This window comes from Bos grunniens, chromosome X, assembly GCF_055505025.1.
Source record: "Bos grunniens cultivar Pamir isolate PY7600 chromosome X, Bosgru_T2T1.0, whole genome shotgun sequence".
In the NCBI taxonomy this organism is placed as follows: Eukaryota; Metazoa; Chordata; class Mammalia; order Artiodactyla; family Bovidae; genus Bos; species Bos grunniens.
In genome coordinates, this window is record NC_141194.1 from 54,542,783 (window position 1) to 54,558,415 (window position 15,633).

General features: G+C 42.5%; 1 pseudogene; it reads left to right on the plus strand.

Moving 5' to 3' along the window:
• Window positions 1–9,729: 9,729 nt before the first annotated feature.
• LOC147340388 (glycylpeptide N-tetradecanoyltransferase 1 pseudogene) lies at window positions 9,730–10,931 on the plus strand (annotated as a pseudogene).
• The last annotated feature ends 4,702 nt before the right edge of the window (window positions 10,932–15,633 follow it).

Sequence of the window (15,633 nt, forward strand, 5' to 3'; positions counted from 1 at the left end):
TCAGAGGCACAGGGATTTCCCTGGTGGTCCAATGTTTAAGATTTCACCTTCTAATGCAGGGGGTGCAGGTTCCATCCCTGGTCAAGGAGCTAAGGTCCCACATGCTGTGTGGCCAAAAAACTAAAACATAAAACAAGAAGCAATATTGTAACAAATTTAATAAAGACTTTAAAAATGGTCCACATCAAAAAAAAAAATCTTTAAAAAATAAATCAGAGGCGGAGAGAAGAATCTACTGAAGATGTAGAGGGACTAAGGGAAGGGTCATACTTTCCTGTCTCTCCCTTCCTGCTTCTTTCCGAAGCCCTGTCCTGTGTTTTTCCCACACTACAAATTCCTCTCTCTCTCCTATTAGAATTGCCCTCTCTCCTCCACCTTTGCCTCAGTTTGATGCCTTTCTTTTCCACCAGGTAGTTAAATTATGTATAAAAGAACATTACTGAGAAGGTTAAACAAAGGCTCCTTTGTTGCTGCCCCGACCCCATCCCATTTTTCTCAACTCCCACCAAAGACTAATGATATTATGAATTTAACACATAAAGTTTTGATTCAAGTTTGTTGCCTTCCTGAGGACAGTGACTCTACTCTTTCATCCTCCAGATCCTCTGCTCCAAGCACACAGCTCAGTAAGTATCTGAGGAACACCACTCAGTAAGGGAGGGGTGGACTTTCTGTTTGGTCTTGAACACTAAGTATCAATTCACCTCCCACGGAGGGGGAGCTGTCCTGTGAGGGACACAAGGTCAGTGTCTGCCCTTCAGGTACTTGTGATCTGAAGGAGGAGAGAAAAAAATGCACAAGACAGCATAGTCTCCAGGCCAAATGAAAGAACCAACTAGCTTTGTTGGAGTTCAGAGGAAAGACTGCCCTGGAGGCCTCAGAGCTAAGGTAAGATTTAAGTTGAATGGTAAAGAAAGGAAAGTCTTAATCAGAGAGTGAGTGGAAAGAGCATTGGGAGCAAAAAGCAACCCAGGTGAATCTGTGGGGGAAGAAATATAAGTATTTCCCTGTGCACACCGTTGTCTAGTAGGTTTCTTCCTGACATACCATCCATCATCCATCAATAACTGCCAGTCTGCATCTGGGGTCCCCAAAGCAGCCTGTTATTCTAAAGCAGCTTCTCTGGTAACCTTTTGGGGGATTGTAAATGCCATCTCACAGGTTAGTAGGTTCATAAACATCCCTAAATTATATTCAGGGTATGTTATATGAATCCAATGAGCGTGTACTGAGATATATGATGGGCTGCTGCACTGCTAGGGTCTGTGCAGAAGTTTTCATAAGTGTTACTTTATATTTTATTCAACAAATACTTATATAGCATTTACAAGTGCTAGATATTGTGCTGCTGCTGCTGCTAAGTCGCTTTAGTCATGTCCGACTCTGTGCGACCCCATAGACGGCAGCCCACCAGGCTCCCCCGTCCCTGGGATTCTCCAGGCAAGAACACTGGAGTGGGTTGCTATTTCCTTCTCCAATGCATGAAAGCAAAAAGTGACAGTGAAATCGCTCTTAACGACCCCATGGACTACAGCCCACCAGGCTCCTCCATCCATGGGATTTTCCAGGCAAGAGTACTGGAGTGGGGTGCCATTGCCTTCTCCATTGACCTATGAGGTAAGTGCTATTATTATCCTCATTTCAGAGATGAGTAAACTGAGGCACAGAGGGGTTAAGTCACTTACCCACAGTCATAAAGCTGATAAGAACCAGAACTGGAGTTCAATCAATCCTTATTTTGGTTTTTATAACAGCTATTGTGATATAATTCATGTGATATACAATTCACCCATTTCCAGTGAATAATTCAGTGGTCTTCAGTACATTCACCAGGTTGTACAACTACCACCTAACTTCTTCACCACCTCAAAAGGAGATCCTGTCCTTCTTAGTAGTCACTCCTCATTCCCCCACCCCAGGCCCTGGCAACTGCTAATCTCTTTCTACCTACTCGACATTTCCCATAAATGAACTCACACATTATTGTGGACTTTTGTGTCTGGTTACTTTCGCTCAGCATAAAGGTTGTTTTTTTTTTTTTAATTGAAGTATAGTTGATTTACAATGTTTCAGGTATACAGCAAAGTGATTCAGTTGTGTGTATGTGTGTGTGTATGCATATTCTTTTTCAGATTCTTTCCCTTTATAGGTTATTACAAGATATTGAATATAGTTCCCTGTGCTATGCAATAGGGCCTTGTTGTTAGCATAAAGTTTTTAAGGTTCATCCATGTTGTAGCTCGTGTCATAAAACTTCACTCCTTTTTATGGCTGAATAACAGTCCATTGAATATATGGACCATATTTTGTTTCTCTAGTCATCATCATGGACATTAGATTTTTTTTTCATAATCCTTGATTTGGCTATACTAATCCACTTGCCTGTTCAATAAAAATGTCCCAATAATGGAATGTTCTAGATCTGTACTATCTAATACGGGAGCCTCCAGCTACATGTGGCTACTGAGCACTTGAGATGTGGCTAGTGTGGCTGAAGAATGCCTTATTTAATTATACTTGAATTTAATTAATTCAGATGTAAATCACTCCCATAGGGTAAGCCACATGGTCACGATGAAATACTGGACATGGGTCTCAGCCCTGGGTCTAGCCAATTACAAAAGGGATCCAAATTCTGGAAGAAGTCACACATTGACCCCAACCAGAAGGCTGAAGCTACTAATCATGATATTCCAATTGCAACAAACCTGAGTGGCTAAGGAGAAATGGAAAGAGAGGTAAAATATCACTGGATTTCTGCTTTATAAATAAGATTGTCTATACCAATTCTTTCAGATTTCACATATATGTTTTACTCTTTCTGACTTACTTTATTCTGTATTACAGTCTCTACAAATGATCCAGTTTTGTTCCTTTTTATGGCTGAGTATATTCCATTGTATATATGTACCACATTTTCTTTATTTATTCCTCTGTTGATGTATATGTATGGATACCAAGGGAAAAAGAGGAGGGGTGGCATGAATTGGGACATTGACTGTATCCTGCCAGGCTCCTCTGTGCATGGGATTTCCCAGGCAAGAAAACTGGAGTGGGTAGCCATTTTCTTCTCTAGGGAATCTTCTCGACCCACAGATGGAACCTGGGTCTCCTGCATTGCAGGCAGATTCTTTACCATCTGAACCACCAGGGAAGCACATTGTGATTTACAAATATACACTATTGATACTAAGGCTTCCCTGGTGGCTCAGCTGGTAAAGAATCCGCTTGCAATGTGGGAGACCTGGGTTCGATCCCTGGGTTTGGAAGATCCCCTGGAGAAGGGAACAGCTACCCAGTCCAGTATTCTGGCCTGGAGAATTCCACGGACTATTCCATGGAGTCACAAAAAGTCAGACACAACTGAGCGACTTTCACTATTGATACTGTGTATAAAATATGTAACTAATGACAATCTACTGTGTAGTGCAGGGAACACGCTCAGTGCTCTGTGGTGACTTAAGTGTGAAGGAAATCCAAAAAGGGGGGGATGCATGTATATGTATAGCTGATTCACTTCGCTGTACAGTAGAAACGAACACAACATTGTAAAGCAACTACACTAAAAGAAAATTTTATTTTAAAAATCACTGGATTACTTATGCCTGACAATTCCAAGCCCAGCCCAAGAACAGTGGTGAGGAAATAGGAGGGTGTTCCCTTGTGTGATGAGTTACTCACATCTACTCCCACTGACAGCAGCTGCCTGTGCTCCCTCAGCATAGCAAGGGCCCCTTGGCCCGAGAGCAAGTCTGGTGGAGCTGGAACTTCTTATTCCTTAGAGATGAAGCAAACTCAGAACTGACCAAAGTGAGGCACAGATGTGCACGTGAGGCCCGAGCAGGGGACAATCACAGCTCAGAGAAGACAGAACAGGCCCCTTAGTGTGAACTGCCCAGGAAGCCTGGCAGCTCCTCAAGGGCCTGCCCAGCTGCAATCCAAGATACAAAGTTTTTATGCAAGTTGGCACTCAAGTTCATTTGGAGGCAAAGCCCGACCCACACCACTGTGGGCAACTGTTCATGTTCTGAGGCTAAAAGTCAATGAACACAGGCTCTGCCTCAGTCCTTGCCAACACCACATACCTGAAACCCAAACAATTCTGAATTCTCTAATACACTCAGCCCTGAAGGGTTTCAGGAAAGGGACTGGGCCAGTATTGGGTTCCCCCAGCTAAATTCAAAGCTCTCTAAAAAAGTGTTTCTTTGTTCTCCTCGGGACAGCTCCTCCCAATACCAAGAAGGAGAACTCTTTCAAGGGAAGGATTTGGGAGGAGTGTGTACTCCTATGGTATCCTTGGCTTTCAGAAACTGCAGCAGGCAGGACCACTCAGACACCACAGAGGAGAATACAGGCGGAGCCCCCACATATCAACCACGGAAGATTCACCAGCGTCCGTCCCACAGGTCAGAGGAGGCATCAGAGGGTAGTTCTTGGAACTCATAGGGTAGTGCTTCCAGGAACGTCCAGCAACGCTAGGTTTACATGGAGGATAGCTTTCTTTTCAGGATGATATGATGATAAGCCTTGTTTTCTAAGTCAGGCCCCAGACACTCAGTCTTCCTAAACTCTGTCAGGTGCACAGGATAAAAAGGATTTCACCTAACAGGTATCAGTCACTATAAACAATTCTTCATTCAACAAAAATATAAGATGTGTACACTGTGTGCCAGGTACCAGGGCAGTCCTAGGACACAGGGCATCCTAGACCCTGCACTCAGAGGAAGAAACAGATGGCAGAGGCCAGGAGCCTTCATGGATGTGGTAGAGCAGCAGATGCACAGACAGTGCCTGGGGCCTGTGGGTGCAGGCTTTCCTCCCTGAGCCATTACAGGGTCTGGAGGGGCAGCATGCAGCCTGGCTGTGGGTTACTGGGGTGAAATTCTCTCTCTCCGGACCTTCACTCTGCTCACCTGTCTTTTTCTTGATCTCACAGAGCACACTGAAGATAGCAGCCTTCATTGGATGGCAATTCAGAGCATGCTTTCTGGCCTGTGCCTCTCCAAGCTCTGGTCGGTGATGGCCATGATATGCTGCAGGACATCGTCCATGTTGGATCTGGGCTGGGGCCTGAGCATGCAGCACAGGGCTGGGGATTACCGCCCAGGATGTGTGTGGGTGCTACAGGAAGGGATGTCCATGAGTGGCAGGGCCAGATGGACGCTTAACCAGGAGCCACCAAGCCTGGAGAGCTTGCACAGACATAGGCAACTGCTGTAGTCTGTGTGCCAGGCACGCATGTGCATGCATGCATACATGTTCAGTGCTTCAATTCAGTCAGTTTAGTCACTCAGTCATGTCCAACTCTTTGTGACCCCATGAACTGCAGCATGCCAGGCCTCCCTGTCCATCACCAACTCCCGGAGTTTACCCAAACTCATGTTCATTGAGTTGGTGATGCCATCCAACCATCTCATCCTCTGTCTTCCCCTTCTCCTCCTGCCTTCAATCTTTCCCAGCACCAGAGTCTTTTCAAATGAGTCAGCCCTTCGCTTCAGGTGGCCAAAATATTGGAGTTTCAGCTTCAATATCAGTCCTTCCAATGAACACCCAGGACTGATCTCCTTTAGGATGGACTGGTTGGATCTCCTTGCAGTCCAAGGGACTCTCAAAAGTCTTCTCCAACACCACAGTTCAAAAGCATCAATTCTTCGGCACTCAGCTTTCTTTATAGTCCAACTCTCACATCCATACATGACTACTGGAAAAACCATAGCCTTGACTAGAGGGACCTTTGTTGACAAAGTAATGTCTCTGCTTTTTAATATGCTGTCTAGGTTGGTCATAACGTTCCTTCCAAGGAGTAAGTGTCTTAATTTCATGGCTGCAATCATCATCTGCAGTCAGTTGTGTCTGACTCTTTACGACCTATGGACTGTAACCCGCAAGGCTCCTCTGTCCACGGGATTCTCCAGGAAAGAATACTGGAGTGGGTTGCCATTTCTTTCTCCAGGGGATCTTCTCCAGGGGACCCAGGAATTGAACCCATACCTCCTGCGTTTCTTGCATTGCAGGCAGGTTCTTTACCCACTGAGCCACCTGGGGAGTCCACATGGGTACACTTGCCCTCAATCAATTCTTAACCATTATGCTCTAGTGTCTCTTTCAACAAAAATCCTGGATGGATGGTTGAATTAAGATCCTTTATTATTGTTGTTCAGTCGCTAAACAGGGTCAGACTCTTTGCAACCCCATGTACTGTAGCACACCAGGCCCCTCTGCCCTCCACTGTCTTCCAGAATTTGCTCAAATTCATGTCCGTTGAGTCAGTGATGCTAAGATCCTTTAAATCTCTTTAAAAGAATCTTGAGAATATTTATTTTGTTTCTTTTTAAATAAACTCTGTATTTTAGAACAATTTTAGATTTACATAGAAGCTGCAAAGATAGTATCAAAAATTCACCCAGTTTCCCCTTATGTCAGCGTGCTACATTCCTGTGACTCCTTGTTTCAAAATTTAAAGGCAAAACCAATACAATATTGTAAAGTAATTAGCCTCCAATTAAAATAAATAAATTTAAATTAAAAAATAAAAAATAAATAAATAATAAAAAATAAAAACCCAAATTACTGTAAACTAAACCACAGAATGTATTTGTATTATACTAGCTTTTCCACTAATGCTCTTTTTCTGTTCTAGGACTCAGTCCAGGCTACCATTTTGTCTTTAGTCATCATGTTCTCTTAGTCCCCTCTGATCTGTCAGTTTGTCAGTCGCCTTGGTTCTCATGACCTCAACAGTTTAGAATAGTATTTTTGTAGAATGTCTTTCAGTTTGGGTTTGTCTGATGTTTTCCTTATAACTAGGCTGGGGTGATTGGCTTGGGAGAAGAACATCACCAAGGTGAAGTGCCCTTCTTATCTCACGGTATCAGGGAGGAGGTAACATCCACAGGACATCACTGGTAATGTGAACTTTTATCACCTTTCTAAGTTAGTCTCCACCAAATTTCTCCATCAAAAAGTTACTACATTCCCATCTCTATACATATTTCTATTCTGTACACATATTGGTTAGAACTGAGTTATTAAGTCCAGCTCATACTCTAGGGGAAGGATGTTAAGCTCCACCACCTAGAAGAAGAGAATATGTATACTATTTGGAATCATTCTGTAAGAAAGATTTTTTTCCTTCTCCTCTATTTATTTATTTGTTCAATCATTTATTTATATCAGTATGGAATCATGTGTTTCATGCTTTTAGTTATTATTTGGATTATTATTGACTATTTAAATATATATGTATATACCATTCCTGTGCCTTTGAAAGCTTATTGTGAATTTGTTTAAAGTGGGGACTATCTGAATTAAGTCTGAGGGGGTTTATGTGTGCATGCAGATGAGGAAATTGAAATTGACATTATGTATGTTGACCATGCTTATATAGTATGTGATGGAATCTTATATAGGAATGGTGTTTATAGAATCCTAATAGTAGGTCTTCATCCTCTTGTGACATGAAGCTCATTACCTCATAAGAGAGCGCTTTTAATGTTGAGTCTGCTGTACTCCTAGTGGGATTGTAGTAATCCAGGTAGTGGGATTGCAAGAGAGAAAAGGAAATGGTGGCTATGGGAAGAGCAGAATATGATTAGAGGAAGTAGTGACTGAGTCTAGGATGGAGCAGCTAAAAACTGATGTGTCTCACTGGATTTCAGGAAAGTAGTTTGTCTACCAGGTTGACAAAATATATACAGAGAGAGAACTTATAGTGACCATTCCCCAAAACCTCAGGCCCAGCTAGCCCCTGTTCTGGACATCCTTCAGTTTTGTATTACTCCTTCATCCATCTCCAATACATCCATTCGTAGATATAAACTATATTCCTTAATTTGACAAATATTTCTTGAGTATCTACTTCATGTATATTTATTTTTTTAATTTAAATTTATTTATTTTAATTAGAGGCTAATTACTTTACAATATTGTATTGGTTTTGCCATACATCAACATGAATCTGCCATGGGTGTACACGTGTTCCCCATCCTGAATCCCCCTCCCACCTCCCTCCCCAGTGGGTCATCCCAGTGCACTAGCCCCAAGCTTCCTGTATCCTGCATCAAACCTGGACTGGCGATTCGTTTCTTATATATTATACATGTTTCAATGCCATTCTCCCAAATCATTCCCCCCTCCCTCTCTCACAGAGTCCAAAAGACTGTTCTGTACATCTGTGTCTCTTTTGCTGTCTTGCATACAGGGTTATCATTACCATCTTTCTAAATTCCATATATATGCGTTAGTATACTGTATTGGTGTTTTTCTTTCTGGCTTACTTCACTCTGTATAATCGGCTCCAGTTTCATCCACCTCATTAGAACTGATTCAAATGTATTCTTTTTAATGGCTGAGTAATACTCCATTGTGTATATGTATCACAGCTTTCTTATCCATTCATCTGCTGATGGGCATCTAGGTTGCTTCCATGTCCTGGGTATTATAAACAGTGCTGCAATGAACATTGGGGTACACGTGTCTCTTTCAATTCTGGTTTCCTTGGTGTGTATGCCCAGCGATGGGATTGCTGGGGCGTATGGCAGTTCTATTTCCAGTTTTTTAAGGAATCTCCACACTGTTCTCCATAGTGGCTGTACTAGTTTGCATTCCCACCAACAGTGTAAGAGGGTTCCCTTTTCTCTACATCCTCTCCAGCATTTATTGCTTGTAGACTTTTGGATCGCAGCCATTCTGACTGGTGTGAAATGGTACCTCATTGTGGTTTTGATTTGCATTTCTCTGATAATGAGTGATGTTGAGCATCTTTTCATGTGTTTGTTGGCCATCTGTGTGTCATCTTTGGAGAAATGTCTATTTAGTTCTTTGGCCCATTTTTTGATTGGGTCATTTATTTTTCTGGAATTGAGCTGCAGGAGTTGCTTGTATATTTTTGAGATTAGTTGTTTGTCAGTTGCTTCATTTGCTATTATTCTCTCCCATTCTGAAGGCTGTCTTTTCACCTTGCTTATAGTTTCTTTTGTTATGCAGAAACTTTAAATTTTAATTAGATCCCATTTGTTTATTTTTGCTTTTATTTCCAATATTCTTGGAGGTGGGTCATAGAGGATCTTGCTGTGATGTATGTCAGAGAGTGTTTTGCCTATGTTCTCCTCTAAGAGTTTTATAGTTTCTGGTCTTATGTTTAGATCTTTAATCCATTTTGAGTTTATTTTTGTGTATGGTGTTAGAAAGTGTTCTAGTTTCCTTCTTTGACAAGTGGTTGACCAGTTTTCCCAGCACCACTTGTTAAAGAGATTGTCTTTTCTCCATTGTATATTCTTGCCTCCTTTGTCAAAAATAAGGTGTCCATAGGTGCGTGGGTTTATCTCTGGACTTTCTATTTTGTTCCATTGATCTATATTTGAGTACCTACTATATATGCCAAGAATTATTCTAGGTACCATGGACGAGTTGGAAGGGCAGTATGTGTGCGTGTGTGTAGGAGGTGAAGAAAGGCCTTCTATTGCTCACTTTTATTTGGATTTAGTTAAGTATTTCTCATTCCTTTTATCCCTTGAGATATAAGTCACATGTCACATATCATACAATTCACCCATTAAAAGTGTATGTACAGGCAACTCAAGAAGGTGGATGGGAGTGATACAGCAGGGAAACCACTGGCACTTCCACTGCTGCAGATGATGGAAGGGAATGGAAAGGCCCAAGAGCACTGCAGCGATTGCAAGAAGGAGGAGGACACCAGCTATAGTCAGGATGGCTTGAGTCTATCCAATGACAGTGGAGCAAAAAGGAGAAAAAGAAACTGAAAAGAAGCAGCAGAAAGAGGAAGGCAATGAGACAGATTCAGCTCAGGATCGGCCTGTTCATCAGATGAACTGTTTGCCAGCAGAAGACCCAGGAAACACAGAAGGCCATTCAGGTCTTTTTCACTGGGTCAAGGAATCTGCAAAAAACACCCTCCTGAATGAGAATTATGTGGAAGATGATGACAACATGTTCTGATTTGATTATTCCCCAGAATTTGTTTCGTGGGCTCTCCAGCCACCTAGCTGGCTTTCCCAGTGGCACTGTGGGGTTCGGGTGGTCTCAAGTCAGAAATGGGTTGGATTCATCACTGCCATCCCAGCAAACATCCATACATATTACACAGAGAAGAAGATGGTAGAGATCAACTTCCTGTGTGTCCACCAGAAGCTGTACTCCACGAAGGTGGTTCCAGTCCTGATCCATGAGATAACCTGATGGGTTTACCTGGAAGGCATCTTCCAAGCTGTTTACACGGCCACAATGGTATTACCAAAGCCTGTTGGCACCTGCAGGTACTGGCCTTGGTCCCTAAACCCATGGAAGCTGATTGAAGTGAAGTTCTTCCACTTGAATTCTGACCATGCAGTGCACTATGAAGCTCTACCAGCTGCCAGAGACTCTCAAGACAGCTGGGGTGTGACCAATGGGAAAAAAGAACATACTCGTAGTGCACCAGCTCCTCACCCAGTACCTGAAGCAGTTTTGGGTCACAACAGTCATGAGCCAGGAGGAGGTGGAACACTGGTTCTACAGAACATTGTCGAAGTTCTATCATTAACAGTTTTGTGGTGGAGAATGTGAATAGTGAGGTAATAGATTTCCTGAACTTTTATACACTTCTGCTCACCATCATGAACCATCCGCCTCACAAGAGTCTAAAGTCTGCATATTCTTTCTACAATGTTCATACTCAGACCCCTCTTCTAGAACTCATGAGTAATACCCTCGTTCTCACCAAAATGAAAGGGTTTGACGTGTTCAATGCAGTGAACCTTATGGAGAACAAAACTTTCCTGGAGAAGTTCAAGTTCAGTATGGGGACAGCAACCTACAGTATTATCTACAATTGGAAGTGCCTCAGCATGGGGGCAGAAGAAGTTGGGCTGGTGTTACAGTCACCAGTTGCCAGTGATATTCTGGATAAAGCCATTGACAATTCAAACTAGGAACTTATTGATCCAATTTTTACAAACGTGAGAATTTCTGCCAAGGGGAGCAGAACTGAACCAGCTTTACAAACTCCACTGAACTTGACGATTATATTGCAATGGTATAGGCTGTGTGAGGTCATTTCTAGCCATGTCTCTGGTTTCCCTGTTTTCCAATTAATTACATTGTTATTCAGCTATGATCAAGGGAAGGTAACTGCTGAAAACTAGCTCATGATTGGCATATTATGGAGTTACTAGGGGTGTGTGTGTGTGTGTGTGTAATAAACTATGTACAGTTCAGTGACTTATTCACAGATATGTATAACCATCACAGTTAATATTAGAACATTTTCATCACATCAAGAAGAAACCAGTTAGGGATATCCCTGTGGTCCAATGGTTAAGAATCTGCCTCACAATGCAAGGGACACAGGTTCAATCCCTGGTCAGGGAACTAAGATCCCACATGCCACAGAGCAAATTAAGTCCACACTAAACCGCTGAGCCTGTGCGCCACAACTAGAGAGTCTATGCACTGCAGCAAAAGATCCCACATGCTGCAACTAAGACCCCAGGCAGCTAAATTAATAAATAAATAATTTTAAAAAAGAAACCACTTAGCTATCATCCCTCCATATCTCCATTCCCTCTTCCAACCCTAAACATCTACTAATCTCCTTTCTGTCTCTATGTATTTCCCTTTTCTGAACTTTCATATGAGTGGAATCATATAGTATACAGGTTTTCTTGTGACTTGCTTCCTTTACTTAGCATATGTTTTCAAGATTCATCTATGTTGTAGCATAAGTATCAGTACTTCAGTCCTTTTTATAGCTGAATAATATTTCATTGCATGGATACCATATTTTGCTTATCCATTTGTCTGTTGATGGACATTTAGGTTGTTTTCACCTTTTTCTTATTATGAATAATGCTCTTGTAAACGAACTGTGGTGTTGGAGAAGACTCTTGAGAGTCCCTCGGACTGCAAGGAGATCCAACCAGTCCATTCTAAAGGAGATCAGTCCTGGGTGTTCATTGGAAGGACTGATGCTAAAGCTGAAACTCCAGTACTTTGGCCACCTCATGCGAAGAGTTGACTCATTGGAAAAGACTCTGATGCTGGGAGGGATTGGGGACAGGAGGAGAAGGGGACGACAGAGGATGAGATGGCTGAATGGCATCACCGACTCGATGGACGTGAGTTTGAGTAAACTCTGGGAGTTGAAGATGGACAGGGAGGCCTGGCGTGCTGCGATTCATGGGATCACAAAGAGTCAGACACGACTGAGTGACTGAACTCAACTGAACTGAAACATTCATGTACAAGTTTATGTGCAGGCATATGTTTTCATTTCTTTTGGGTATATACCTAGAAGTGGAATTGCTGGGTCATATGATAACTTTACGTTCAATCATTCAAGGAACCACCAGACTATTTTTCAAAGTGGATATACTATTTTATGTTCCCACCAACAGTGTATAAGTGTTTCTATTTCTTTTTTTAATTGGATTGATTTGATAGCTTTATTTTTACCTTTTTAGTGTTTTCTAAAAACTTTTTATTTTGTATTGGGTTTCCCATGTGACACAATGGTAAAGAATCTGCCTGCCAGTGCAGGAGACACAAGAGACACAGCTTCAATCCCTGGATTGGGAAGATCCACTGAGGTAGGAAATGGCAACCCTCTCCAGTATTCTTGCCTGGAAAAGTCCATGGACAGAGGAGACTGGCGGGCTACAGTTCATGGGGTCACAAAAAGTCAGACACAACTGAGCACACACACAGTCAGTTAACAAGCAATGTTGTGATAGTTTCAGGCAAACAGTGAAGGGATTCAGCCAGACATATACATGGATCCATTCTCCCCCAAACTCCCCTCCCATCCAGGATGCCCCATAACATTGAGCAGGGTTCCATGTGCCATACCATAGGGGTCCTTGTTGGTTATCCATTTTAAATATAGCAGTGTGTACATGTTTATTCCAAACCCTCTGACTATCCCTTCCTCCCATCCTTCCCCCCTGCAACCATAAGTTTGTTTTCTAAGTCTATGAGTCTCTATTTTGTAAGTTCTTTTTTTGTATCATTTTTATTTGTATCATTTCTTTTTAGATTCCACACATAAGGGATGTCATAGTTCTTCTTCTCTGATTTACTTCACTCAGTATGATAATCTCTGGGTCTATCCATGTTGCTGCAAATGGCATTGCTTCATTCTTTTTAATGGCTGCATAATATTCCATTGTGTGTACGTACCACATCTTCTTCATCCATTCCTCTTTCAATGGACTTTTAGGTTGCTTCCATTTCTTGGTTATTGTAAACTGTGCTACAGTGAACATTGGGGAACGTGTGTCCTTTCAGATCATGTTTTTCTCTGGGTTTATGTCCAGTAGTGGGATTGCAGGGTCATATGGTAGCTCTATTTTTAGTTTTTTAAGGAACCTCCACACTGCTCTCCATAATGGCTGTACCAGTTTACATTCCCACCAACAGTGTAGGAGGGTTCCCTTCTCTCCACATCCTCTCTAGCATTTATTGTTTGTGGATTTTTTGATGATGGCCATTTTTACTGGGGGTTTCTTCCATGTCAACACTTGTTATCTTTTTTTGTTCTAGCCATCCTAGTAGATGTAAAGTAGTATCTCACTGTAATTTTGATTTGCAGCATTTCCTCGATAGCTAATGATGTCAGAGCATCTTTTGTTTTGGGGCCATTCATATATCTCATTTAGAGAATTGTACATTCAAATTCTTTGCTCATCTTTTGATTGAGTTATTTATCTTTTTATTATTGAGTTGTAAGAGGTCTTTGTATATTCTAGACACAAAGCCTTTATTCTTTTTCCCATCACTTGGCTGAGATCCACGTCTGGTAGGAAAGTGCCCAGTGCAGACCTTGTAGCCAAGATGATGATGTAATAATAAGACAGGAAATAATCTCAAACAGAAAAAGCTGTACATGTGGAGAAAGGACCCAGCCTGCTTCTGAATTTTCTAGAAGTCTGGCAACCCGTGGAGAGCAAGAGGAGCTGTCTACGTCTAGCTAGCTGGCTAGCAATGCTACTCTAGTTAGCTGTTAAAAATTATTTGACCATATACAAACTTCACCAAATGGTGCTTTTTCTGAGGAAAGCCTCACTCTGTGCTTGGTGATTTCAGCTCCTTATCTTGCAAGTATTCATGAAAAAAAATATTCATGACACTTGTTAAAGACAGCAAGGCAGACTTTATTGAGGAATTACTACAATGGAGTCAGCCATGGGGGAGAGAGATTGGGCTTAACTTGGAATATAACAAGAAAAAGTGAGGATTTGTAGTCAAGGAACAGGGTTTGGGCTGGTATATCAGCAGATGAAAAACAACTAAGAGGAAACATCATGGGTAAGGGGGGATACTGGCTACACTGAACCAACAGGAATCTAACTGAAAGCAGTCTGGGTGATCAGACATCACCTGGGGGGTGGTAGAGAATGCAGAATTCCATCAAATATTGAGGGTGATCAGATAGGAGGTGCATTCTGGTTAAACAGACTTAGCAGGATTCTTGCTAAAATTGGATGCTGCACAGAGGAACACAGAAGCTCAAAAAGTCAGGGCCTAGTTGACAAGATAGTTGGAGTGCGACTAAAGTTTGGTCAAAGAAAGACTCTTTGACACTAGTCCTCCCACCCCAACCCCCTACATTTTCCCAGTCTGCTTTCCTGTGAGCAGACAGCCAAAGGAGACAAACACTTCTCAAGACTATTGTACGGTCTGATGGTTGCTAGGCAACTGCCAGGGTCCCTTTCAGATTGCAGTTTCCCTCCCAGCTGGGGTTCCCTTTCCTGCCTCAAGACATCTGCCAGCAGTATTAGCAAAGATTCATATGCCTGCAGGCTACAGTAACAAGGGACAGGAAGAGGCAGCGCAGGCCTGGTGGCGGAGGGGGCAAAGTCGCATTAGTCCTTAGGATTCATCAGAGCAACCAAAACCCGTTTAGTGCTGCAGGATGCCTCCATCACTCACCTGTTTGTATATTTTGCCATGCCATTTCTCAGGTGAGGGAAACTGGGAGTCCTGGAGGGTGGACCACTGGCACCCATGGGGAGGGTCTGGCACCAGCAGGAGTTAATCTTCACATTCTTGAGGCTCATTAGCTCCAGCCATAACCTCACTTCCTCCATACTTTACTCCTGAAGGACTTGGGTTTTGAGGTTCCTTCTCTATGACCCAAATGTGAATTTGGGCAGGTCTGAGATTCATATCTTGGCTTAACTGTTGTCTCGTGGGTAAACAGTGGTGGTAATGGAACTAAGCTTATTTGTTTTGCTCAGAAAGGACCAGCAGGCAAAGTGGGGCTTTTGGGTGCTCTGTGTGCTCCCATCCCTGAGGTGGGAACAGTAGGTACTGTCACATCCTGGGAATGAACTCTGCAGATAGGGGCAAGAGCAGAAGATGCATTCAGCCTGGGAGCCTCCCAGGGAATAGACACTGCAGCCAGACTAGCTGGGTCCAAATAGTGACTCTATCACTTACTGGTTGTGTGAGTCCAAGTTAGTTCACCTCTCTGGGTCTCAAGTTTCACATCATGGGTTCTGCATAAATGGGGATAATAGTTCCTAACTCAGAAGGCTGTTAGGGAGACTGAAATGTGTTAACGTATGTAAAGTGATAAATGTTTACTATCATTTTCATTGTGGATGGAAAGGAGGGCAAATTTCTTAGTTTTCA